A 25,170-nucleotide genomic window follows, 5' to 3' on the forward strand; every position below is an offset into this window, starting at 1 on the left:
GTTAATTACGATCGAACGATCCACAATCGATCCGTGGGGGAACCTTGTTGGGTGAAATACTGTCTACAACTTTTATGAACCGATTTGATTGGAATATAAGAGTTTAGCACGATTACTAATGATGTTACACTTACAAAGTTTGAGAATGTTGGTTAGTTTAATTTTTGATTGTAAAAGGATTACAAAACTAGGAGGAGTGGTCGATAATAACTTAGATGGTAATGCGATCTTTAAAAATTTTAAATATAGAAAAACATCTCACGATTACTTTTTCTCAACTTCTTTTGAGTAGCTTCGTGTGTGGATGACCTAATAGCTTCCGAAATATTGGACCACATAAGTTCTGTCGGCAAAATTAAAGTTTGCAAACCGAATTGGATGGCACGATAAAACAATTTTCGCATCATTTAGATAGTAAACGTATCCATTACTCTTCGTACGCTGTCAATGGACGTTAGATTTTCATTTGAAAAATCGATGCCTTCCACATTTTCGAAACTAACGCACTACGTTTCACAGGTGTTGACACTAATCCCGGCCATCCCTAGTGGCAATCCCCAGTTGCCACGTCCTAAATAAAGTGTTACAGTTAGTTAAACTGGAGCAATGGTTTATTACATCTGATCTACAACACGGCTAACGACACTTGGAAGCTGATGCCCGGCTCGATCGTTCGACTAGCCTCCTGGCTGTAAAGCTGAGCGATTTTTCACGCTTGCGGTCGTCCGTGACCGTGCACGTCCACAGCGTTTCATTTGGCACGCGCCGGAAGTGGGACGGGTCCCAGAGACCCAAGCTGGCGTTGCTACTGAAAAACTACGACCTCGGCCATCCCCGTGTATGGCGCTGGTCTCGCCAAAATGAGATTATCGTCGGACAGAATTAAGCTTTCGAGTTTCGAGCGGCACCGCTGTGGCTAAACCTCCCCCGTGTGAGTTCAGCAGGTAACCTTGATCATTCGGGGACAATCTATTCAAGAAACGTCGGACCGTTACTCTGTACGTGTTATTCGAAACGGCTTTAGCAATTTCGTTGTTTCGAGTTTTATTCTCTCCATGCAAATCTGAAGAAACTGGGAAGAAACTAGGAAATGAGGTTATCGTAAATGGAGTTTACATCGGTTTGCGCATTCATCGTAATTCGTGCGATTTAATATGGAGCGTCTCGGGGATTAATCTTTTGGGAAAGTTACTCTCAGAATTCCAAATCTTCGCGTTCCACCTTGGTATGTCCCTGAAGAGAGCAGTTCTTTTATGGCACGCTAGGCGCAGTTGAGGAAACTTCTCATGTGGTCTTTTAGGCTCTTACCTAACTCTCCATTTAATTAATATGAACAAGCTCACAGGTTATGAATTTTATTCTATTTTTACTTGACTCTATTTTTACAAATAGAAATAGATCGATGTCTTCTTTGCTTTGTTCAAAAGATTCGAGAACGCAATAAAAGTATTCATTTCACCTCATTTCGCGTACCCTTAATTTCGTAGCGAAGACGTTAGATAAGCAGAGCGAGCAGGTAAATAAACGTAGTTCATCTCCGGTTTTCATCAAACGAGATTACCGCTACCTTTCTCAGTGAAGGGTCGCGCCGAGTGGCTCAAAAAATGAGTAATCTCTTCACCTTTGATCGAGCGGCGATCTTACCAAAATGGGATTATCCCCGGATCGGTTGCCCGGGTGCTTAAAAGAGTGCTCCATCGCGGCCGAGTTGCTCACGAAAGACGAGCGATCCGTGAAGTGGCACGTGAGTCACGGGAACCGTCGTTCTCTCCATTCAGCCACTCACCTACCCCTCTGGCCGTTTTCACCCATTTTCTCTTCACCAGTCTGTGAGCACAATACCTCGCGGGGGATATCCCGTGTTTATAAAATAAATCCCCTCATTGTTGCTCAGCAAGGCGAGAGAGTTGGCCGGACGGGACCGTGCCTCGATGCGTAACGCTTCAGCTGACGTAGCAGAAGGAAAGAGAAACACAGACCAGTGGAGAGAATGGCCTGGGCCAAGTCGAAGCCAGCGCTAGGTAAAGTACCATTCCGAGTAGTCATTAGTCTGTTTTACTTTAAATCGTGAGTGTAATTATGAATATGTAGTAGGTTGTTCAATTGTATGGGGGCTTTGCTTCGAGGTACTTTATTTATTGTAATTCATTCGCAGTTTATTCGTAATATTTCGAAATTCAAACGTGGTTCAGTAGTCAGAGGGCGCATGGCCTGAAAATGATATCGTAATGATATTGGAGCACATATAATGGCAATTCCACTATGTTATATTAGGTTTGGAGAAATGGTTGAATTTCACTTTCATTCAATTTATATAACTTGCGTTAAAAAGAGTGCTTACATCGAAAGCTACATCCGGGCGGCAGTGAGTCTGGGGTGACCATGAAGAGAGTGCACGAGGGAAGAAACTGTGGGGGTAGGAGGACGAGAGGAAGCATAGAGAGAGAGAGAGAGAGAGTAGATAGGGGGAGAACTTTTGTGAGCTGCCGTCAGCTGCCATGGCACGGGACGAGACGAGTAACGTCAGGAAAAGGGCGGATTAGAATATTTCTGGGGCCCAGGCTAAATGTTATCTTCCTGGTGGCATGGCGGGGTGAACTCCGCTGTGTTCTGGAATCACGGGTGGAGAACACCCCAACGGCGTCGCCCGGTTAATCTCGCTCGCGTTCTTTCGCTCTTTATCGAGAATGCGTGGATTCTATTGCGTTTACGAACCGTGAACTCGCGGAGGGGATCTCTCCAGACTCCCCGCTCGGAATGTTCCACGTTTCTCCGTGTCTTCGCAGAGATTTCAGACACGGCGAATATTTGCAACGGGCTGGTGCCTCCAGACGCCCGATTCGGTCTCTTTATTAAACAGATAATTTCGCGGCGGGGTGAATCTCTTCAACATCGATGAAATATGGTGCTCGAATTCCCGGAGAGGACTCGTTCCCACTCGCTGTTCATGTTTCTTCAGTTCGAGTCACTGTCGTCTGTTGACAGTCTCGATTTTCTAGAATTCTAAGGATGTTGAAGTCAGTTATTTCTGAAAGTAGAAATGCTACAAACTCGAACCTAATCATCATTTTTCATTTTGGACCACTCGTAAAACTTGTTGCACGTTAATTTTCTTAACGAGTAGCTTCTTAACGAGTAACCTCTTGCCTTCTAACGAGTACAATTTTAAAACTAGGCGCGAGATGCCTTCGATTATTGCTCCGCGACCTTCCTCCTCCGATATTCTTTAAATAATTTCGTCGACGGAGAGCGTCTCAACGTCGCGTGACACGGCTAAGATTTCATCGACGCCTTCTAACTTATTTCAATCGCAGATTTAATCAAAGTGCATTCCCGATGGATAATTTCATCGGTGTTTATGAATTCAGAGAGGCGCTGAGCTTTCCGGCAGGAGGAGACCTTTTTGAGGCTCTTAAGTGGGCGAAGGCAAAGGTGGAAGTCGCCAAGAGGTCGTAATACGTGCCGTCGTTCCCCGAGCTCATCAGTAACGATAACACTGCGCCATAACTGTTCCCGTAATGGAATTCGTTAATACGGGATGTCGTTTGAGACACCTCGTTTCCGTAATCTCGCTCCAGTCAGGTGCGCGTCGTACTCCGGATACCCGGTGAAAAAACACTGGTAGGTGTATCGTGAACGGTAAACACCTTGTCGTCGATAGGAACGCAATTTTCGAAGGACGCGTCAATGATGCCGCCTGTTATCGCTACCGGTGTCTGAAAACTGTTCCTGAGTTGACGCAAATAGAAATTTTCCGCCGGAGACAAGCTTCGCGACAAGGTTGAACTTCGAACAATCGAAGTACACCTTTCTCCTTCTAATTTTGCTTATTTTCTAGCGGGTTGAAGTCTCTTTGTCTACTTTCACTTTACAATTCTTCAGACAACGATTCTTCTTCAAGGAATCAAACTAGGGAAAATTATTTCTGAAAGTGGACGAAATTGTATTATAATGAAACCTTCCACACACGTTATCGAGGACTCGTAAAAAAAAAAACGGAAATAACGTCATTCGAATATAGACGAACGACGCTCATCGATTCAATTTTGACTGACGTCTCTGATTTCGTATAGTAGCCCCAGACGGTCCTAAATCCAGCGTCAAGGTTCATGTTGTCACGGCCAGACACGGCCGACGACAGTTTACGATTTTACGTTGGCAATTGGTGCAAACGTCAATGTCCATTACCTTGGCACGTGTGTACTGTCAATCACGTACGGCAAATCGTTCGTGTGTTCGACACTCGTACACGAGCGTCCCGCGCGTGTGTACACACTCGAGCAGTCCACATCAACAACGCATGGATGCACGGCGAAACCAATGCAACGTTTAGGATTGGCTCAGGCATAGTGAGCGGTTGGTCAGCCGGAGATTACCGCGGCATAATTACCTCGGCATAGTATACCTGCGACCTCTGTTTAATCTGCAATTAATGTTTCAAATTGCCATAAACCCACGGAGTAACGGATGCCACTTATCAACGACGATAACCAACTCAAGGTTTGCATTGTTAGCGCGAGCAAAACAATGCAACGCGACGAGCATTGTTACATACCACACCCAACTATACGTAATCTTTATCGTAGGCCTTTCGTTTATTTTACGTGTACGTTTAAACCTTAAATGCCCTGAGTGTCAAATTTGATACCGGACTTTTAAATCGAATTGTATACTTGCAATTGGCTTGCTTTCAATATTTGACTGTATGTACGTTATATTGGATAATGTTGTTTTGAACAAAAATTAAAAGAATAAACGTCAGCTGTCAAAATTGTTCAAATAATACTCGTAAATACATTGATATTTTTGTTTCATTTAATTTGGAAAATCAGGCTTCTAAAGGTTACTAAATCGTAATTTGTCGGGTGTAATTGTTGCTCGTTGATATCGTGTCTCATGGTTTGCAATCGATATTGCAGATTTGGAGTTGTTTATCGAAGCACACTCTTGTTAAAATGTTGTTGTTTGAAAACTGATTTTACTCAAATAAAATTAGTTCAGAATGGTTTATCCGGAAAAATATCGGAACAAGGTTCATTCAGCACGACACAAAGAACACATGACGACTTGAACCAGTTATTCTATTACAAGGAAGTAAGAAAAATGTCCATGGGTGTTGTTTAGCTAGCTATAATTCCGTGTTGCCACTCGCAATCATAACTATCAACGTAAAAAGCTATCGTACCCTCCCATTGGTGTCTCACCCTCTGAAAATCTGTTCGCGGCGATGCACCCGGGCAGCCGTGGAAGGAATCCAAATGGTGTACATATTTTCTCGGCTGTAGGAAACCATCGAGGGGTCCCGAAGTAATTCGTGGTTATTATTCGTTTACACCGAACTCTAGAGGGGTCGTAGGCACCCGAAACTACGTCCCTCCTTTATGTACCGAGGAGCAGTATGTTATTTCAGGGTACTGTCTACTTGGCTACTTTTATATTCAATACATTCGCGAATAGTAGCTGGTAGGGACGTCTAGTAATCCCTCAGGACACAGCGTAGACCCATCTCAAGAACGAAGGTACGCGCCATAACGTCGGGGCTCCATCGAAGGGTTACTGCCGTTCTCCGAGGGAGCAAAAATATATCGGGTCTATTTTTCGGACGTTGAGAGGCGCAATGGTGGCCGACCTATAGGATTCCGAATGCTTTTATGCGCCCTGTTTTTAGAGCCCCCTCCCCTCTCGAATTCGATCGCGCTCGACTTGCCATGAATGAAGCCACGGAGATTAGGAGCGAACTATGAATTTGCCGCCACGAATTTCATTCAATTATGCGATTAAGCGTAAATCCTCGATACACCGTCGAGAGCGTTTGAAAAGATGGAGCCAGTTTTTATTCCTGTACAGCTAACATCTGAATTATGGGATGCGATTACGAGTGAATTATGAATTTCATTGCATTGATGGTCGCGATAATAACTTATCCGATTAAGAGTGGATCGTTGCGATGAATCGAGAAAACATCCCTGAAAGAGGATATTTTTCTTTTATTATCCCGTGCAACGCGTAGAATAATATGTCTTGCTTTCAATTTTTTCCAGATCACGAATTTTCAGAGAACATAATCTTTTATTAAACAGAAGATAGAAGGAATAAAATCTCTTGCGTTGTTGCGAGTTTATAGCCGGTGTAGTTGAACCAAAATATGAGTAAAACCTACACTCGTTTGCAAGATTCATTTAATACTATTTTCAAGTGGTATTAAGCTACCGTTGGAATAATTTATTACAAATTTGTCAGACAATAGAAGTTTCTTTCGAGCCTAGAACGCTGCTAAATTATACGAAGTCTCGTTAGGAATCCCGAAACAACACTGACATTGACAATTCATGGCCCATTTCTATTCACGCGCATCCACACCTTTCGCCCTTTTCCACCCTTTCGCCGCGTCCAGGTTGACATTTCGCGAAAAAAGGAAATTCAAAAGGCCGCGGGAATGTTTCAGCGAAATCACTCTGGACAATTTTTGTTACGATGCACGCGTCGACGGGGAACCGATGCAAACATCGCGACGCCGAGCTCTCTGTCGGAAAAACGACGCCTCGTCACGATCGAGAGCGAGTTGACACGGCTGCCATTAGTCATCCGTTAATGCAAAAGCACGTTCAACGTTCGCAAATACAGGGTGTCCCCAGAAAGGGGGTATTTCCTGACGAAAACAAATAAAAAATTCTCCCTCCCTCTCACTGCTTACAAGAAGCGCATGTATTAGCTAAAAGTGTTATTTTCGAACACAATGTTAATTGAAACTTTAATCGTCCTTTTTTCTAATTTTCATTCTATGTTTCCAATTTGTTCGAATTTGTTCGCACATGAAGAATCATTCCTACCCTGATCGTACTATGATTGGTAATGCATCCTGTATAATTGGCGAATTTCGTACGTTGTTAGTAATCGAACGTCAGTGTCGCGTCCCGATAATTTATTCATTCGCTTGGGGGTCCCACGGGCCGTTGGCTGCAGGGGCGGGTAGCATCTCATTTTCTCATCGGCGCTTTACCGTCGCGACGCGCTTATTTATATTTATAAGAGAAATTCCACGCTAATGGACATGAGAATTCTCAGAGTTCTTTCGTGAAGTAACTCGATACTCGAGGAAATGCGACGAACCGTCGACGTCGTCAGGATTGGCGTTAGACATTCTAGCGTCCCCGCTTCCATTCCGTGCACCCCTTATTCATGATTCAAATTGAGAATACAGTTACAGTCAGCAGTCACTACGCGGCTGAGTCTGTTATTTTTTAATTTATTTTTAAATGAAAGTAAAACTGTCTTCCATTGATATTTTTAAAGAGGTCAAATAAAATAACAGATAATGAATGGTGACTTCAATAAGGTACAGCTCTAAGCCAAGACCTTTCGAGCGGTACTCGACTTTAGTTTAGAGCTTCTCCCACAAATTTTGTCTTATTTCTTTTTTGTTTGAGTACTCTCAGTGAAACCGGCCCTGGTGTTAGCCTCCCTCGCCTCGTCGTAGTGGAAAAAAGCTTCGCGTTACTCTTCTACCGTTCGCACGTTAGGTATCATTTTTCTTCGCGTGAGACGTTTATTAGGGTAGTTATTCAAATTACGTTGTTACGCGCGTCGCATAATGGGGGAGGTATTGAACCAGAGAAAAACGATGCTTTGCGACTAATGCATCTCTGCAACAGTTCGGTAATATTTAATACGTCTATTTGCGTTTACCTCCCGGTAGATATTTATTATCCGCTCTCGAGGAACGCTTGTTTTTACGATTCGTCGCGTTTCAAGTAAATATCCATTTACGAATCTCGATAGAGTCAACAACATAGAGTTCGCGTGAATAGCTCGTCGTAATTAACATATCGACTGCAACGTTATCCATCGCAGCTGCCTCGTCGCTCGGCAATGGGTTTCACTTATTAAGCGTGAATTTCCTAAATATTTATAAGAACCTCGAATGCAAGTAATAAAATATTGTGGAAATGGTGAGGTCAGATCTTCTCGCCTTCTTTTTTCCCAATACCTTCATCTTCCTCCTTCGAGATGCCAAATTTACGAAATTCCATGGAAAAACAAGAGGAGGACTCGACGGATGAGAAAATAAAGTCAAGACAATGTATACCTAAATGGTTCTCCCCTATCGCACGTTACAATGGCTACCCTTCGCGACATGGAAAGAGCCGACTACTCGCGAACGATAAATACGCGAAATGTTTTGATAGCTCGTTAACTAATAGCAGACCGGGCAAAACATGGAAGATCGGTGTGGTAATGCGAGAATCGTGTAGAAAGCACGTTCCGCGGTGATAGGGTGGGAGTGAGCCACCCTCGGAGCCGCGGGGTTCCAGCACTTGGCTAGGACCCGGCGGAAGAAGTGGGGTAGTTGCTTTATGAAGGTTTAAATGAGCGTGCGCTGTACGTCGACTCCTTCGCATGGACGCCCGTATTATGTGTCAGTGTACCGCACCTATTAATGCGTTGCACTCGAAAATCGGGTCTGCGCGACCCTGGAACGATGTCTCCGGGGGTGGAAGGAGAACGTCAGAGATGGCGTACATCGGTTCCAACCGGTAACACTGCAACGGAGTGCCAGCAAATTAGATTACGCGCAGCCTCACTCTTGTCCCCGACCCTTGTTCGCCGACACTGACCCCCGGGAGCACGAATGAGAGCACCGAACGTGGGACCACGCCGTCGCCCGTTTCACCCCAGGCCTAGCTCTACTTTCTGATACCGCTGCAAGATATTCTTTACCTTGAAGCTTTTATGAGCGCCGTGAAATATTAACCCTTCGCGCGGACGAGATGCAGCGAAATGTATAATGCACGGCCCGTGGGCCACGTATTGTTCCGCGTGAAATACGTCGGATTGCCCCGAGATGATATTGAACGGTTCAACCATACTGTTCAACAATGGTAACTTCCCGATCTCGTGATCAGTTTCCATTCAGATTCGATCGATCGACAGTTCTTTGTCCTTCCGATGACGATTCCGTCGTCAGTCTTATCTGATATCGGATCACTCGCCGGGGTAGATGAGGGGAGGGTATGGTTGCTTTTGCTTTAATTTAATTATTATTTGATTGTTCTACGTTATCGAGCCCAGTCGATAGGATACCTCTCGCGAGTATTACTCGTGTAGGAACGAATGAATATAGCTCAGAGGGATTAAGAGTTATTTCATCTTTTCTCTTTGCGGAGTTGCTAATTATCCTGGCACAATTTCGCCAACAAAATCCCGTACCAGTGACAAAGAACGCCAGGGTGCAATGACGCACGGCTGCGTATAATGACAAAATGATACGTCGCAGGGGGAAACGAGCGTATCGCAAGAACTGGCTCGTCATTCTGGCGTAATTATCGATGATTACACGATGCAAATACGGTCGACGGAGGAGGTCGTGGGGGGTGGTTCAAAGGCACCGGAGTCACGTTCGCGCGCTCGCACCGATATGCACATCGTCCTAATACCCGCGGTAACCCTCTGACGGCGCACTCCCTTCGCGCGAGCCCTCAAGATATACGTGCGCCTCCATTGAGTCGTTGCCTAACGAGTGGTTCCATCGCGTAAGTACCGCCGTGGAGGGTGGCGCTCGTACCTGCCGGCGAAAGTTAGCCTTTAGGCGGAAAAGCTTTTTATTTCGAAGGGTTGTGCGGGAAGAAACGGCTGGATACTGCGCCAGCCAGCCGATGCATTATGCAGCGACTGTTTGAAGTCCTTTCTTTTCTTTCGTTTCTCCTGCCTTTCCTGTTTTCCCGCCACCGTTCCCGATCCCCTCCGCCCAGTCATCTATCCACCTTTCTCCCGGGTTTTCGTTCCTTTTTGCTTTCCTTCTACTTTCACGCTCTTTCGGCGGGGCAGCGGCGGAATTGTCGGTGAAATGCGCGCAAATTTCACCGTCGCGCCGCAGACGAGACCCTCGAGGGGTAGCGACGCCCGTTTGACGACACGAATGGAAACGTTTCATGGTGAAGTGGATTGATTACTTAGTTCAGTAGAGCCACCAAGCAGAAGCGTTTATGCGGCCCATCATTGTATTCGGTGAATAACGCTGAATTAATAACGGGGTAGTAAATAGAATAATTTCATGGGATTGCCTGCGAATTGTGTTCCGGGGGCCGGGATGGGCTGTTGCATTACGCGCTTGAAAGCAAACTTTGTCTTCTTAATGGAAGAAAAATCGCGTTACATGGGGCGCTGGGTATGGAGCGACCCATCCAATTGTCATTAAAGTTTCGAAATTCGCCGGGCAGTTATCTGTGCAAAAAGTACGCAATCAGGAAGGATACACGTTGGTTTGTAGCTCGAGGTTCCTCGATCTAACTTTTGGAAGAAAAGATTTATTATTTTCCTCACTTAAATGTACAAACGAAATTAGAGAAGCATAAAAAAGTTATCTTATTCAACGGAATTCTTGTTCAGCTACAGTCAGTGTAATAAGTATTCGTACAGGAACCATTTATTCTAAATCACTTGCTGTACGAATACTTATTACACTGACTGTAGATACTAATTACTGCAAAGGTCAGTTTCAGAAATCCGCCTGTAACATTGTGCTTCGAATTCGTTTCCTCTGCATTCCAACAAATATTTGTCGTCATCCATTTGTTCCCTCATAAATAAATCATTTCCCACTCCCGCGTTCTACTTCAGAGGTATGTACAAGCTATTCCCTTTTCGCCGGAAGAATCGCGCGGCTGATGTCCCAAAACGTCGGAACGCTCTTGTCCAACCATAAAACGACGTCGTTAATCATGCCGCGGAGAAAGGTACGATGAAAGGTCGTGTACACGCGTGAGATTACGAAACCCGATCCAGGGGAGCCCGTGTCCGGAGAAGAATCACACGAGACACCCACCAACACGTGGACCCAGGCTAACCCAACACGGCCAGCGGATCCGTGAGGTGACGATAATTTATCCACGTCCAACGGACCAAGAAAGAACCGTTTTCGCGGAGATCCGTGTAATTCAAGGAATATGAAAATATCGCCGCTAACGAGGGAACTCGAATAAATTTACTGTCATTACGCGGTCAGGAGTTATCCTTTCATCGCCGGTGATTTACAGCGGCCAATAATTTACCCATTTTTTCGCTAGTCTGGAAACGGACAAGGGGCTGCGTTACACGGCGGAAAATGGCGTATAGTCCGTTGTAGTGGCCGGGTAATTTGCACCTCTTGCACGCGTAATCACCTTCGCCCGAGGACAATGCTTTGAGCGGATCGAGATTAATTTTTACTTGGAGAATTACCTGTAGCGTAGACCGTGGCAGAATAAATGGTAGTTCGAACTGGTGACTGTATCGAAGGGTAGACCGCTTGGATGACCGAGGTTCTCATATCGAAGGCTCTGGTACCTCTTTTGGTAGATAGACCAAACCGTGAGTCATCGATCACCCAAAATAGTGGCGATACAAGTACACAAGTAGTCTCGATTCTTGCTTCACTTCCCTCGAATCGTAAAATTTCTAAAATTTTAGAAACAAAGAGAAGGCCCGAAGGAGAAGAAATCAAAGCGAAGACAACATACAATATAAATGCTCCTCACTTCTTTTCGAGCCAATGGATCCTTTCATCGCAGGTGATTTACACTGGCCGATCATTCAGCCATTTTTTCGCTCGTCCCCAAGCAGACAGGGACTACGTTACAGGGCAGAAAATGGCGTGTAGTGGCCGAGTAATTTGCACCTCGTGGACGCGTAATCACCATCGCCCGAGGACAATGCGTCGCGTCGGATCAAGATTAACTTTTACACGGAAAGAAATGGCCGACCGAAAGGTATTTCCTCTTCTGACGAACTAGTATCAGAGTGGTTCCCTTTTACGACACGTGCGTCGTAATTACGACGATTATTTCGGGGGTACAGACGGTACGGGATCCTCGCGGGAGCCGTAATACCTACCATTACTCGGGGGCACAAAAAGGGGCAACGGTTTCCCCGTCCGCCATTGTAGGCCTTCGGATGAAATGTTTAGCATATTAACCGGCAACCCTGGAAATATTCATCCATTAGTTTCGCGAGGTTAAGGTCGTGATTACGCTTCCGTAAAACAGTCACGAACGGGGGTAGATTTTCAGCTAAAAATAGCTGGGCGGATGCTTGAAAGTCTGCGGTCCGTAATAAGCGCTTCCGGCGAGAGAACAAAACTCTTCGGTGAATGGATCGTAACAAACAGAACCGCGGGAAACTGTGTTTAACCGTGATCGTAAACTTCTTTGTTTTCCAAACAATTGTTAAAATATTGTCAGTTTAATGCAGTGGTGCTTTATGATGTAGTCAATTGATTATTAAAATTAATACTTTTCTAACCCTGTATTTCTAATAAGTCTGAAACTTACAAAGTTCATTGTGACTCAAATAAAATGCACAATTATACCTCGAACAAACAGTTAAATGTTTGTAATAAACATCAGACATTACAAGTCTCACGTCACTCGAATACGAGTAAATCCTCAAGCCTAAATGAATATTTAACATACACACGTACTACACCACCACTAACGTATCAAGAACACACAGAGTGTACGTGTCCTAGTCTCACATTTCCTAGTGAAAAATTTACGAACCCTTTTAACAGCAATGGATTACCCCGGATCCTCTGTCCATGTGATCCCCTGAAATATTCACGAAGTGTGCATAGTGTTTGTTCCAATTTCATCGACGTACGACGACTGGCAACGGTGTCGTGGCTGCGACAATTTCTTCCCGTCTATCGTGGAAAGTCGCAACCCCTTTCCAACGACAAGCGGGGCACGGAATCGCACGATCGTGAGAGTAATCGCGCGTGACTCTTTAACGCGACAATCAGGCTATATCGCTTAAGCCATCCCGCGTCGACGATAGGATTAATGGGCGCGAACGCAAGGACAATTTCGAAATGGCACTCGACACTCGTGCAGAATTGCAATTGCATCGAGTGGCGAGTCCCATGGTCCGGTGCACTTCTGCTACGACCAAAGGGGATGATGTCGCCCGTGGAGATCGGAGTGGCGCTCGGAGTTAATCACCTCTATAAAAACATTAAAGAGGCGGAGTTAATCTTTTCGACGGCGAGTTTGTACTAGCGTCCTCAAATGCTTTGTAAAAGCAACCACCGTTGGCTGCTGGAATCGATTCAGCCCATTTTCGGGCTTTAGCTCTATACCCCTACGAAATGCGTGAACTTTCCCAACGAATTTCGAAGGGGCTTCGAATCGTACGATATTGGTTTCGCTGGTTTGCGCATTTCGCTCGTTGTGGTCGTTTTTCGCTGGAATGTGTTATTAATTAACAAAAAAGAAAGCAGAGAAAATTTTGTACGACCACCGTTGAAATATCGAATTCCCAAACGGCGGCCACGGAAATACACGGCTTTTCGCGTTCGGAAATATTGTTCGATTGCAAGAAAAATTATTTATATGCGTGGATTGATTAGTTTTCAGTTAGTGTTGTCGGAGATAATTGTTTTATTTTATGAATAATTAGACATATGTCTTTGGATTCGAATCTCAGTGTTCGCGATAAATAACTTTTGAATTATTGTTTCAAAGAATTGCAACCTTGGATATACCGATATTTTGGTGGTATTGGCAAAGCTTCGCAATTCTGAAAATTGTTTGCTGCCATCGTCGAATGGTAAAAGTGACCGGAACACGGTTGAAAAAAAAATAGAGGAAGAGCGATGGGAGGGTAGGTGAGAAGAAGGGAAACGGAGTAAGGGAGAAAGTGTCGCGTGTCTCCATTCGATTTGGCTTTGCACGAGTGCCATCCGGCAGCTGGGCTTCGCCCATTTATAATTCCCTGTATGGAGTACGTGGCGTATGCACGTGGGTATATTGCATTGGACACGGGAGCGCAACACACGCCATTTCGGATTACACGTTACCAGATGAAAAGCGATCCTAGGACGAGGAAGAGGGCGGCGGTGGATTTGCAAGCAAGTCATCGTATTACCCTCGTTATTCCTGTTGTTATCGGTCGGATCGAGAGCCTCAAAATGCGAGCAATCTCTCACATTCGAAACGTTTATTTGCCAAATTATTGTAGCTTTTGATTCTTAACTCGACTTCGATGCACGAGACCGCTGCACGAGCTTCCTTAAAGTTTTATTCAAATAACCCTCCCTCTAATCCCCCGATTATTTTATCGAAGCTTCTTTCAAGTTAGTTCAGTTTCAAAAATTCGCCAGTGTCATTTTCAATACATCTAAGTCGTTGGAAGTTCTTATCTATCGGAAAGTTGTCTCAGCTTCGAAGCAAATGCTATTATAAACTTTGTTGATATTCGCAGTGGCCTATGTAGCGCGCTCGCCTTTATTAACTTCAAAGAGTAATTAGTGTCTAATGAGAATTTCTCACACATTCATTTTTAAAATACGAAGTCTGGGTTAGCGGAGAGTCTCTCTCGCTTGATTAGGTATCTTAGGTAACAATAGTTGTTACCTTTTGAATAGCTTCCATCAATGAGAGATAGGTTGTTTATATAAATAAAAGATAACCAGAGAATAGTTCCCTAAGACTTACACTTATATTCTGCCCACTAAAAAGGTAACTCAAAGCTACAGTCAAAGTATAATAAATGCTCGCTTCGAGCCACCAAAATATTCCATCCCCGTTTTGACAAAAGAGCCTCAATTTGCATCGATTGCTAACACTCTCAATCATCTTTCATCCTTTCACCCATCAAAGAAGCGCCCACCGCCTAAGTAGATTAAGTTTTTCGCATATAAGTACTCACGGATAGTTCTCCTGCTACCAGTAGGAATCCAATGGTGCGTCTTTGCGCAGTCCGCGGTGGAGGGATCGTTGTAATTTCGTAAATGCGTCCAGTAACCGGCGCTTAGCGTTGATAGCGTTTGCGCGAAGCCCATGTCGATCGTTCCTCGCAATCCTCGTTCGTGTAATTCATCTCGCACGTATGCCAGGCGATCGCGACGCTTCGAGAGATCCGTCGAGACGCGGTCTCGGGCGCGTTCGCTCGGCAAAAGGGGATGAATCGTCTGGGTTGGGGACTTTCATCGGAATCGAATCGAAAGCAGGTACGCTGTCGCCACGCGACGCGGGCGTCCCTTTGCTTTTCTTTAAGCCTCCTTCCTTTGACAGATTTTTTCAATCAGTTGGATAGCATTATAGTTGAATATTCCACGCTCGGTACATTAGGGTAATGGTACGTTCCCTGGTGTATGTAACGTGTCCACGCGAACGCCCCGGTTTCGTACCCGGGAGTTTCCTCGAAATTCGTAGGACCGACGTGGCAGATGTCTGCTTTCGCGTATGGCATGATACTTTTGCGCGAAAGATAATATTGGAAAATGTCTTTTCCGATGCGTTTTACGTTTGGCCGTTATTTTCCTGTCGAGAATATTGTCACGGTTTGCTAGGGGGATCTTACTGTTTGATAAGGCTGTTGGATGTTGACACCGTTCGGGCTGGCACCCTGAATCGTGCATTTATTCGAATCGTGACGTTTTTCCATCTCGATGGAGATCTCCTTCGGTAAGTTTATTTTATAATTGATAAGTATGATATTTTATGTAACGCGTGTTCAGTGATTGATAAATATGACTGTATGGTATTACTCTTTACCATGAAAAGAGCTCGTTGGCGTAGAGTAATTCGCGTCTGCTCAAGTTCACTATCGATTCGGGGATGATTATGCTACCTGCATGGCAAGCGTTGCCTTAGCATATAGGCATCCGTTAGCATTTGAATAGCTATAGTTGAGACGAAGTCAATTGGCAGTCTGTGGTCATGCACGTCGGAGTTCTACTTTTATCTCAACTTGCTCCAGCTTGGGAGACAGAGAAGAGCGTTATAGTATAGATAGATATACAGTCAATCCCATAGATATTCGTACCCTCATTGTCTCTATGCTATCAGTATCGATATTTACTCTAATTATGTATTTTTACTATCGATGCCGTCGCCGGCCACCGGTGACCCCCACGGCAGTCGACGTGTTAATAAAAATCCACAGAGGTACGAACTTCAATAAGTTTAATTTTCATTTTTTCGTCACAGGACAATGCTTTCCAAAAGTACATTCTTCTGTCGAACAATGACCTGTCAAACGATGTACAAACTTTTGTATTACCATTCCGTCCAAATTAAAAGCTCCGTTCTCACACTTCCAGAACCGTGTTTCGAACAGGGCGAGGCGAAACCCCGGTTGATCGTCCACGCGAGGAAAAAACATGCTCGCGATCGAACACCTTCGAGGCGTTTCGCGGGCTTTTTTCATCCCGACGTTTCTGTCTCCTCCTCGTACTGCGCGCGCGAACATGTGCGGGCATGGATACGACAGGCAATTTGCATTAAGTTAATTGAACCCGAGCCCGGCTTCTCTTTTTACAAGACAATGCACTTACAGCGGTTTCTTGTGGCCGCGAGCCGGCTGCATACTGTAACCTCCGCTCTCTCCTCCGCTCTGGAGCGTTAAGAGTGTTTCCCTCGAAAATACGAGTGCGCGTTGCGGATTATGAACACGCCGGTATAAACGTTGACCCCAACGGCGCGTTGGTAATTAATTCCTAAGCGTTCTTTCGTATCATTCTATGCTCGCGCGGTACATCGCGGCCTGGATCGGCCAGGGCGCAACAGGAATGCGATAAACGCGAGGAATCGCGTTACTCGTGGGACACGGTGGCTAGGCAGCGTTCCAAATGTTTTGAAAAATGATCAAAAGTTGTACATACGGTCAGTCCCATATGTACTCGTACCCTCTATATCTATCGAAGATATTTGTCTAATTTGTCTAATATAAATTATAGGCCTCATGCTTTCAAATCAATTTCCAATTACAAATATATACACGAGTAAACTTCACACACGTATATATTTATAATTACAAATTTATCTGGAATCATGAAGCATTCATTTAAATTAAACAAATTTCTTTAATAAATATAGAGGGTACGAATACTTTTTTAGGACTGACTTTATGTCAAATAAACTCGATTTCATGTGAAATTTTGTAGAATTCAGAGACTTGCTATTGTGAACAATTTCTTTATTTTCGTAAATTGGTAACAGGCTATAGTAGGTATATTACTAATATTAGGGGGGATCATCTCTAGGGTCTCATTCTTTAACGTCTGGTTAGACAAAAAAGCGTTCGTCGAGCTCGATTGCCCAAACACAGAGTTCCAAGTTCGTAGCGCGGCAGCGAACCGCGGAAAGCGCAAGTGGTGCTGGCTACCCTTTAGTTATCGTTATCGTTGATCTGGCGGCTCTGTAATCTCCGGTACATCCAGAACGAAAGAGAAAGGGAGAGAAGCGATCATCGACGGGCACCGTTAATTCATTTCACGAAGCAATTTAGATAATCCCTCGGAGGTTATGTTTGGCTTGATCAAGGGGCGGGATCTCCTGTCCATGAAATAGCGAAGGGGTCGCATATGCTTGTGCCCGGGCTGCGTGGAAACACGCGTGTCAGATCCACGATCTCCCGCCATCCCCTTCCCGTACCGATGCGTTTCCAACTTTTCGGGCTCGATGGGGCGTCGATAGGGCCGGGCGAATGTCGCGAGTGCCCGTTCATCGTTTTAACCCTCTCCGAGTTCGCGTCTTATCTCGACGTCCCGCATCCTTGGGAAATCAAGCACACCTCTCGCTCTCTCATTGTTCCACTCCACCCCTCCCCCTCCCCCACCATTTGCATAAACACAATTAGTTGCTCTCATTGAATTATTCAAAACGTCTGAAGCTATCGTCGAAACCTCGGCCAGCCTCCCTCCATCGGGGGTGCAACCCCTTTCGTAGGTCCTGTTTCGCGTGCGTCGACTTTCACCGAGCGCGAATTGAAAAATAACATTCGAGCGGTCCAGCTGTCCACGCCAGGACTTATTATCGAGGCGCTGTCTACGGCTCGATATGGAAATTCTTTGTTTGCCATCGCAGCATAGATGGACCATGTATAGTCACTGGAACAAATAGAGAGCGGCACTTTGGGGATCGTTCGAGAGGTTTGTCAAACGCTAGTTGGGTTGGAACTTTTGATTCTTTGCTTTCTTTGCATTAAGAGTTCTTTTGGGTGTCCATGAAGAGTAAAGTAATATCGTTTGCGTACACCATGCGGGATCGCTCGTTGTTATTAAAAGGAGGACAAATTCGATGCCACCGTTTATATAATGAGAAGCTACTATTTATACTGAGAAAAACGTTCGACTATAATGAATACCGTATCGAGTACCTCATATTGTTAACATCTGCTCAGGGCCCAAATAAATATTCTTCTTCTTCAGTGCAAATTGATAATTTTCTGTAAAAGTCACCGCTTCCGCGAAACGTATCGTAAGTTTATGCGGAAAGTGTGCTTTGTAAGGATCCTTCTATATCGGATGCGCCACTCGTTAGGCCATAAAATAAGTATCCATAAAACGAACGATCATCCTGTAATCATAAAATGAACGCTCAACGCTGGCTGGGATATTTATAGGCGACAAAGTCGCTAGTAGCGATGTCTCTTCTTAAAAGTAAATCGGGAATAAAAGCAGAAAGTTTCAGATTGTATAAACGTTGCACACGTCGCCCAAGTCGGATAAAAGGATAAAAGTCAATGAAAGCCCGCGCAACGTATCGTGCTCCCTGAGGAAAACGTTGAAGCGCAAAAAAATTTCAAATTTCATGCTTTGTCGCAAGAAAGAGCGAAACGTGGTTTTCCCATAAGAGGAAAAGTAACACGGGCGAAAATCCGGAACACGACTTCATGGCCGACTGGAATTCAGTACAATACTTGAGAATTTACGACCTTTTTTTCCCCGTTCCCCTGCGAAACTTCAGGTTTCCCGCGTCGGGGGGATGCGATTTTCCTTGTCTTTAGACTTTCAGAGCGAATTGAAACATCCAGATTGCTTTCTGGCGAGGCGCAAAATCGCCGCTGGATGCTACTGTGCAATCTCTGTTATGCGATAATTTGATATCTCCAGAGATTGTTGAATATGCATGGTTAGTGGAGTTGAATCGGGAATTGCAACAAGGCAGACAGAATATTTCATAAACTACAGGCGTAAAATGGCGCCGGCGATAAATATTCGATCTTTAAACTTTCATTGCGTTCATCTCGATACCGGTTTTCGCGAGCTGCTGGGTGGTGATCGCAGCACAGATTTGTTCTCCCTGGTACACTTTAATAAAACGTCGACAAGTGTCGAAATAACTTGTCTAATAAATTAATTTGAACGACCTGTGGATCCACATATTCAATGTTTGACATCGAGAATGAAGAAGATATCGCTTCATTGTGTCAGTACTAAATTGGGCTGAGAGACATTCACCTTAAAAAGTTTCTTTTCTAAATCTTCTTACGTTTGGGTGTAATTTATGTTTCTTCTCGAAGCCACACGCAAATGCCGTCATTCCACTAATACGTGAACCCCTGTTATAAACGCAGCGACGTTGATATGCGTGGCATCATCTTATAAAATCCTCAAAGGAGCGCACAGAGGGCGCGTGGACGGGTCGCTGAGTCTAAAAAATGACTCTGTCGGTTTCTTTGCGACCAGCCGCGGAATTATCGATGATCCGTTCCAAGCCCCGACGATTTACGAACATTTCGTGTCCCACGGACAATAACGTTCCGGCAGGTGGATCCATTCACGAGACACGTCCACGCCCTCGAGAGATTACGTCGGGTTCGCGTGGAAGCCGATGCTGCGTCATGGGGCAGGAGCACCCTCTCTGTGGCTGTCTACGACCACCGTGGCAGAGGCCACCGTCCAGGAAAGCGACGCTTCACACCCCTGGAACCCCTCGTTCCGTCGAAGCGTGTTTCTCCTGGCCGCCGCGTGAAATTTAATCGTCCCGACGCGGGAGTCGCCTTCGAATTGCCGAGGGTTAGATGATGTTGCACCACTCTGGCTCGCTCCCACCCACCCCGTTCCCTCTGCCTCTTGTGTTACGAGCGTGTATCGTGACCGTGAATAATGTTGACGAATGATGATGATGCGCGCGCTGCATCGGGGCTCGCAAGCTCGGAGGAGTCCGGTTCCGATCGATTCCACGAAGCACGTACGGGGCGAGAAAAAGATCGCTTTAGGGAATTACCAGCCCCGGCTCTTGGTAAATAAAGGAACACTTGCCCGTCGGGTTCTGTCGCCTCTGAACGGATTAAGCAATTTTACGTTAATAAAGTAGCCGCTTTTACGGCAAATTGCGTCGACGAAGTTACGTTTGTCATGCTCGCGGGACCGTCCTAGTTTATCGTTCGAAAGGAAAAATTCCGGGTAATTCGATTCCGGTTTCTTCGCGTTGAATTACAACGTCAAGTTTGATGAATCGTGCGAAAATGTTCGTTCGTCCAATTTAAAAATGATAAAGTATTCAACTGCTTCTGCTATTTCGCGATTAAAATTGCTTTCATTGAACTTATTTTAGTCATTGTTACGAGGAATGTTTCAAACACGAAAAAGTATTCCACCACTAAATTTGTTATCCAGAGGTCAATTTATCTTCTCCCATTAACCCAAGTAGTCACGGAAAGAGCAGAAGAAAAATTGGACATACTTGTTTGGTACTTAATCGAATTCACCCTCCGGAAGTACAGTTCCAATGACGAAGCGTTAATGCCACAATCTAATCACATTATGTATTTGTGTTCTAGATAACAACAGTGACCAGTCACGGAGTTAGGTGGTCCGAGTAAACTACTTCTGACAATGAACGCGTCAAGGTCCCGAATCCACCCTCGCTGTCCCCGTAACTAAGGGTTTCCTCTACGCTGTTACATCGGCGGAACAATACGTCGAGTTTCCAAATTGATGCAGTACGGATATTTATTCAAGTTTATCGACTTCTAATTAAATTTCCCGATCGGAGCGCAAGGGCGAGGGCGCGACAAGTGGGACCTCGGAAGGGCACAGATGGAAAAGCTGCGACCACCTTACACGTCACAGGGCAGAAAAAACATAGGGAGAACGCGCTCGAGTCAAGGGGAACGAAAAGTCTTGAACATCTTGTCGCGGTAAGTTTAACCACCCCTTCCAAATATTATTCCCGGGCAATCAAGGGTTCTCGAAGACTTTTCCTTTTTTTAACCGCGGCGCGAGCCTCGGTGACAGTGACGCGCGCGTCAGCGCTGAATATTTTTGTAACCTTTGGTGATCGACGGCGAATGCAGCGGCGCTTTTGTTTTCACAGAAAACAAGAGCGAAAATTGAGCATCGCCGGCAGAGAGCCTGGTCCCGCAGGGCCTGAAACCTTTCGGGAATATTTTTTTAACAATTTATCTGCTCGCGAACGATCATCGGAAATTGTTATGTATGTGCGCCATTGGCCGGAAAAGATAAATACCGTGCTGCTATTCAAAGCCCATTTGGGGAAACTTTCGACGTTCGATACGCGCGAATATCGCGGTGGCCTTTTTAAATAAATTTACTGGGAAATTTTGCAATTTATTCTTGTAAAAAGCTGTTGGCAATTTGAAATCACATCGTGCGAATTAATCTATTGGATATTGCGTTGCCTCGGAGGTGCTTTTTGTTTAATGGGAATTAAAATGATCAAAACGACAAATATTGGGAATTGAAACACTTCCACCTTTGTTAGATTGTACAAAAATACCAAAGAACGTAAAAGTTGGCGTCTTTCGTGAAAGTTTCCGCCAGGTAGGCCCGAAACAGAGGTAACCAGTTAAAAACAGTTTAATTGTTTTCCGTGATTCCAAGGGGAGGTTAACATTGGTTCAAACGTCGCGACAGGTGAGCGGCAAAAGGGAGCCAAGGAAGACAGAAATTTAATATTTCACTTATAATATCTTCACTCCAATCTGGCCGCGACAGGTCTGCAACTTTGAAATGAAAATGCACGCGGCCCCGCGCCTCCCCATCCCCCTTGACGGACAGCCCTTATAAATATTCAGAGCGGGACGCGAAATAACGCGACACGCGAGACCAAAGGCATTTCTTATCATTCCACGGCCGAACTCACCGGGCCGTGTTGGTTATGTACACGCGTTATCTCACGCATTGCTCTTTCGTATTGACCGGCGTCGTGTTTTCGTAATTACGAGTTTCACTTTCTGCCGCCTGGTCTCGTTTATTTTCGCTTCTTTTCGCGAACGGAGCACGCGACCGCGCCGAACGCGAACATTATCGCGATCAGGCCAGGACGAGCAAAAAGGGGAGGAAATTTCAAGTGGAAACGCCGTATATCTTTGCGCGAGTGGTCGTCCATTTACGTGACGGCCCAGAGTTTTCGTTTTATTTCTACGCTGAACGGAGAAAGAAGACCGATAGCTCGATCGGTAGCATTTTAATCGAATAGAACAATTACTTGAGTATCGAGGATCATCAAAATAGAGAATAAGAAATAGGACATTTAAATATGTGCGTTAGGGTTGGAAGAGTTAGGGCCGACGTGGTTGACGGGGGGTTAAGTAGAGCTGGGGGTGAAATCGATGTCGATCGTTTGTGTCGCAGATTAGAGTGATCCGCAGTTGGGTCTTTGGATAAAAAGTTTCGTTTTGGATAGTGCATACATGAACCTCTCTCCTTCTATATCTATATATATATTATTTACTATTTTTTACGGTACTTTCTGTCCCGACAAATCGAAAAATGAAACATGAACACATAGAACCGCTACCGTCGGCCATTATGCACCTTTAAAACATCGCTAATAACGTTTCTCGTTACGCGCCAAAACGGATTAATTTACGAGCGCAAAAACACGGGAGTGTTAGCGGACGTATATTTGTTTATGTTAATGTCTCGCCGTTCACTCTCCTTGCGTGGTCCCCGGTTTATTAAAATTCGTACGTTTCGCTGCGTGTTGCTTTCGTTCAGCAAAATCGTTCGGGCTTTTTAGGCAACGATAATATTAATTTAATGCGACAGCGCGACTGGAAACGGAACGACATTTTCGGTAGGATGTAATAATATGCCAAAAACAGTAGACCGGACAATTAGCGTTGCTCCCGCGGGTTCCATAAACCCGTTTCCCGTTCCTCGCAGCGATTCGGGCTCTATTCTTCCTCCTATCTGCGCAGGACGCTGTGCGCGATGATAACGAAAATATTCCATTAATTTCTCGTCCATGTTCGATTGGATTTTGACAGGGATTATCGGGGATGCATTAAAAAAAAAAATATATATATATATATATGAAAAAAGAGTAGACGAAGCCACTAGAAGCGCGAATGCAACGGTTTCAATGGTATCGAGGGTGTTATTAATGGCCACCGAAAGCACCGTCGCGTTATACCAAAATATTCCGATAAACGAAACCCCTCGAAATCTCTAGCGCAGATTTTAAACGTTCTAAATAAAAGTTCATGAAGCGCTCGGTGATTATTATCAGGCCTCGACGCGATAAAAATGTTTGCAACCGCGCGGTAAAAGCGAAAGCGCGATCCAAGCGTCAGGCAAATGTTACCTTTGGAGAAAATATACGACCAGGAAGCACGACACGACGTTTAAGAGAAGCGTATAAAAAAAATGGTTGGTCTCCGTGAGAAATCGCTTCGAGATCTAACCGAGGCTTTCCTCTCTTTTTTCGTCAACTTCCTTCGAAGGATCGTTTCGTTCTATTTGTTCTTAACGGCGCGTATGCGACACGTTGCATGCCGTTTTCATCTAGTTGCAAAATCGCTGCCACTGGTTCACGCGATCCTGCTTGCATTAATGATGGTAAACGGTAACGAACCAGCGACACCGCGACCGCCGGCCAATGACCGCCGTGCGGAGCGTAACGTTAAGAATTACTCGACGAAGAGTCGTGCAGATTTTTACATCTACCTTTGAAACAAAATTGAAATCGTGATTCGAATAAAACGAATCTAGGATAAAGAGACCGTTCTGTGGGTAGTTATTATTTTTACGGGGGAAATAATTTATAAGATCTGCGATTAAAGCGCGATGCCTGACGCTACACGCGACGTGACCCGTGGAACACAATTCGTAATTATGACGCTGCGACACGAAACGCGAAATATGGCGATTCCAGCCACGTGGGCCCAGATACCGTCAACTCGCGACTCTCGGACTTGGCAGTGACGAGTCTGGGCTCGCTGGATCCGATAGCAAAGCCTCTCTGAGAACGTCCGTTTCAAGGTATTTGGGACATTTAAAAAGTATTAAAGGGCTCTATTTTGTCTAGGTGACGAGTACTGAAGTACGATTTAGTACAGAAAGGAATGTCACCGTGTTTCATTTTGAATCTGCTATTTGAACTCGTCGAGAAGGTTTATTTAGCAGAGAATCGTTTATTGGCAATCTCCGATTATTCTATAGTCCATTACTACATTAACAGGTTGCACAAACGATTAATAGCGTCACGCCTGGGGCAGGACCTGGTAGACAAGCTTTATTAACGAGCCCAAATAGCATTCGTAACGGAACTATTAATATTATCAAGTCTCGCATTAATTATAACAGCACGCAATTTTGAATGTTTAAGTGCGACACTTGGTCGATGAGACAGGTCGACCTGCTGACTCTGTCGATGAACCATTCGATCGATTACTAGCTACCTGAAGAAATGAAGAATTTCGTCAAATCTACTCACAATATGTCCAGATCTGGAATGTCCCAACAGAAATATCGAAAAAACTATTAAGATATTAAGAATTAAAATTCAAGTATTCAAGCATTAAATATTAATTAAGTATTAAGTACCTGACCCAGTCATTACTTATCATAAGGTCCAATAAAAAATGAACTACATCTTTCACGACGAGAAAATTTGCTCTACAAATGACACGAGAGTTAATTGAGATTAGATTACAGTTGAGACGTATGCAATCAATCCCTTCATTAATTAATCCGACTGCCTATGTACATAAAATATATGTGCACGTTGTATATCATGCAGAAAATCGTGGCCTGATGGGACTCGGGAGGATTTAGCGTGGCAGTCGACGCGTTAATGAAATAACGGCGTCCGTTTCGAAACGTCAAAACCGGAAAAATAACAATAACCGAAATCCAACGATCGTTGGTTCGGTTTCGAAGTAACGGTGATAAAACGGGGGTGCTCGTGGAACGGCGGCGCTGCCATTAAAATCAGTACGAAGCTATTTGTACGGGTTAGGCTCACAGTGAAATTTATTTTCAATCCCGGCACGGGTATCTTTCTCTCCGCGAGGTAACCCGGGCTAAACCTGGCATGAATATACTGCGCTCGCGGGCTACGTAGCTGCGGTACGTGTAAACTGCTGCTTCGGACCGTGTAACTTCATGACGGCGAAACAAATGTTGCTGCTGGAAGCGCGGAACTATTAAGACAGATC

General features: G+C 44.9%; 1 long non-coding RNA gene across 1 annotated transcript in view; it reads left to right on the forward strand.

The window, feature by feature from the left end:
* The window catches only part of LOC128872920 (uncharacterized), a 78,212-nt gene that overhangs the window by 32,717 nt on the left and 20,325 nt on the right, over positions 1–25,170 (forward strand). The window contains exon 4 of the long non-coding RNA XR_008456276.1: positions 20,545–20,904. This is a non-coding gene — a long non-coding RNA (uncharacterized LOC128872920). The remainder of the gene's footprint in view (positions 1–20,544; positions 20,905–25,170) is intronic.

Source organism: Hylaeus volcanicus, chromosome 2, assembly GCF_026283585.1.
Source record: "Hylaeus volcanicus isolate JK05 chromosome 2, UHH_iyHylVolc1.0_haploid, whole genome shotgun sequence".
Lineage (NCBI taxonomy): Eukaryota > Metazoa > Arthropoda > Insecta > Hymenoptera > Colletidae > Hylaeus > Hylaeus volcanicus.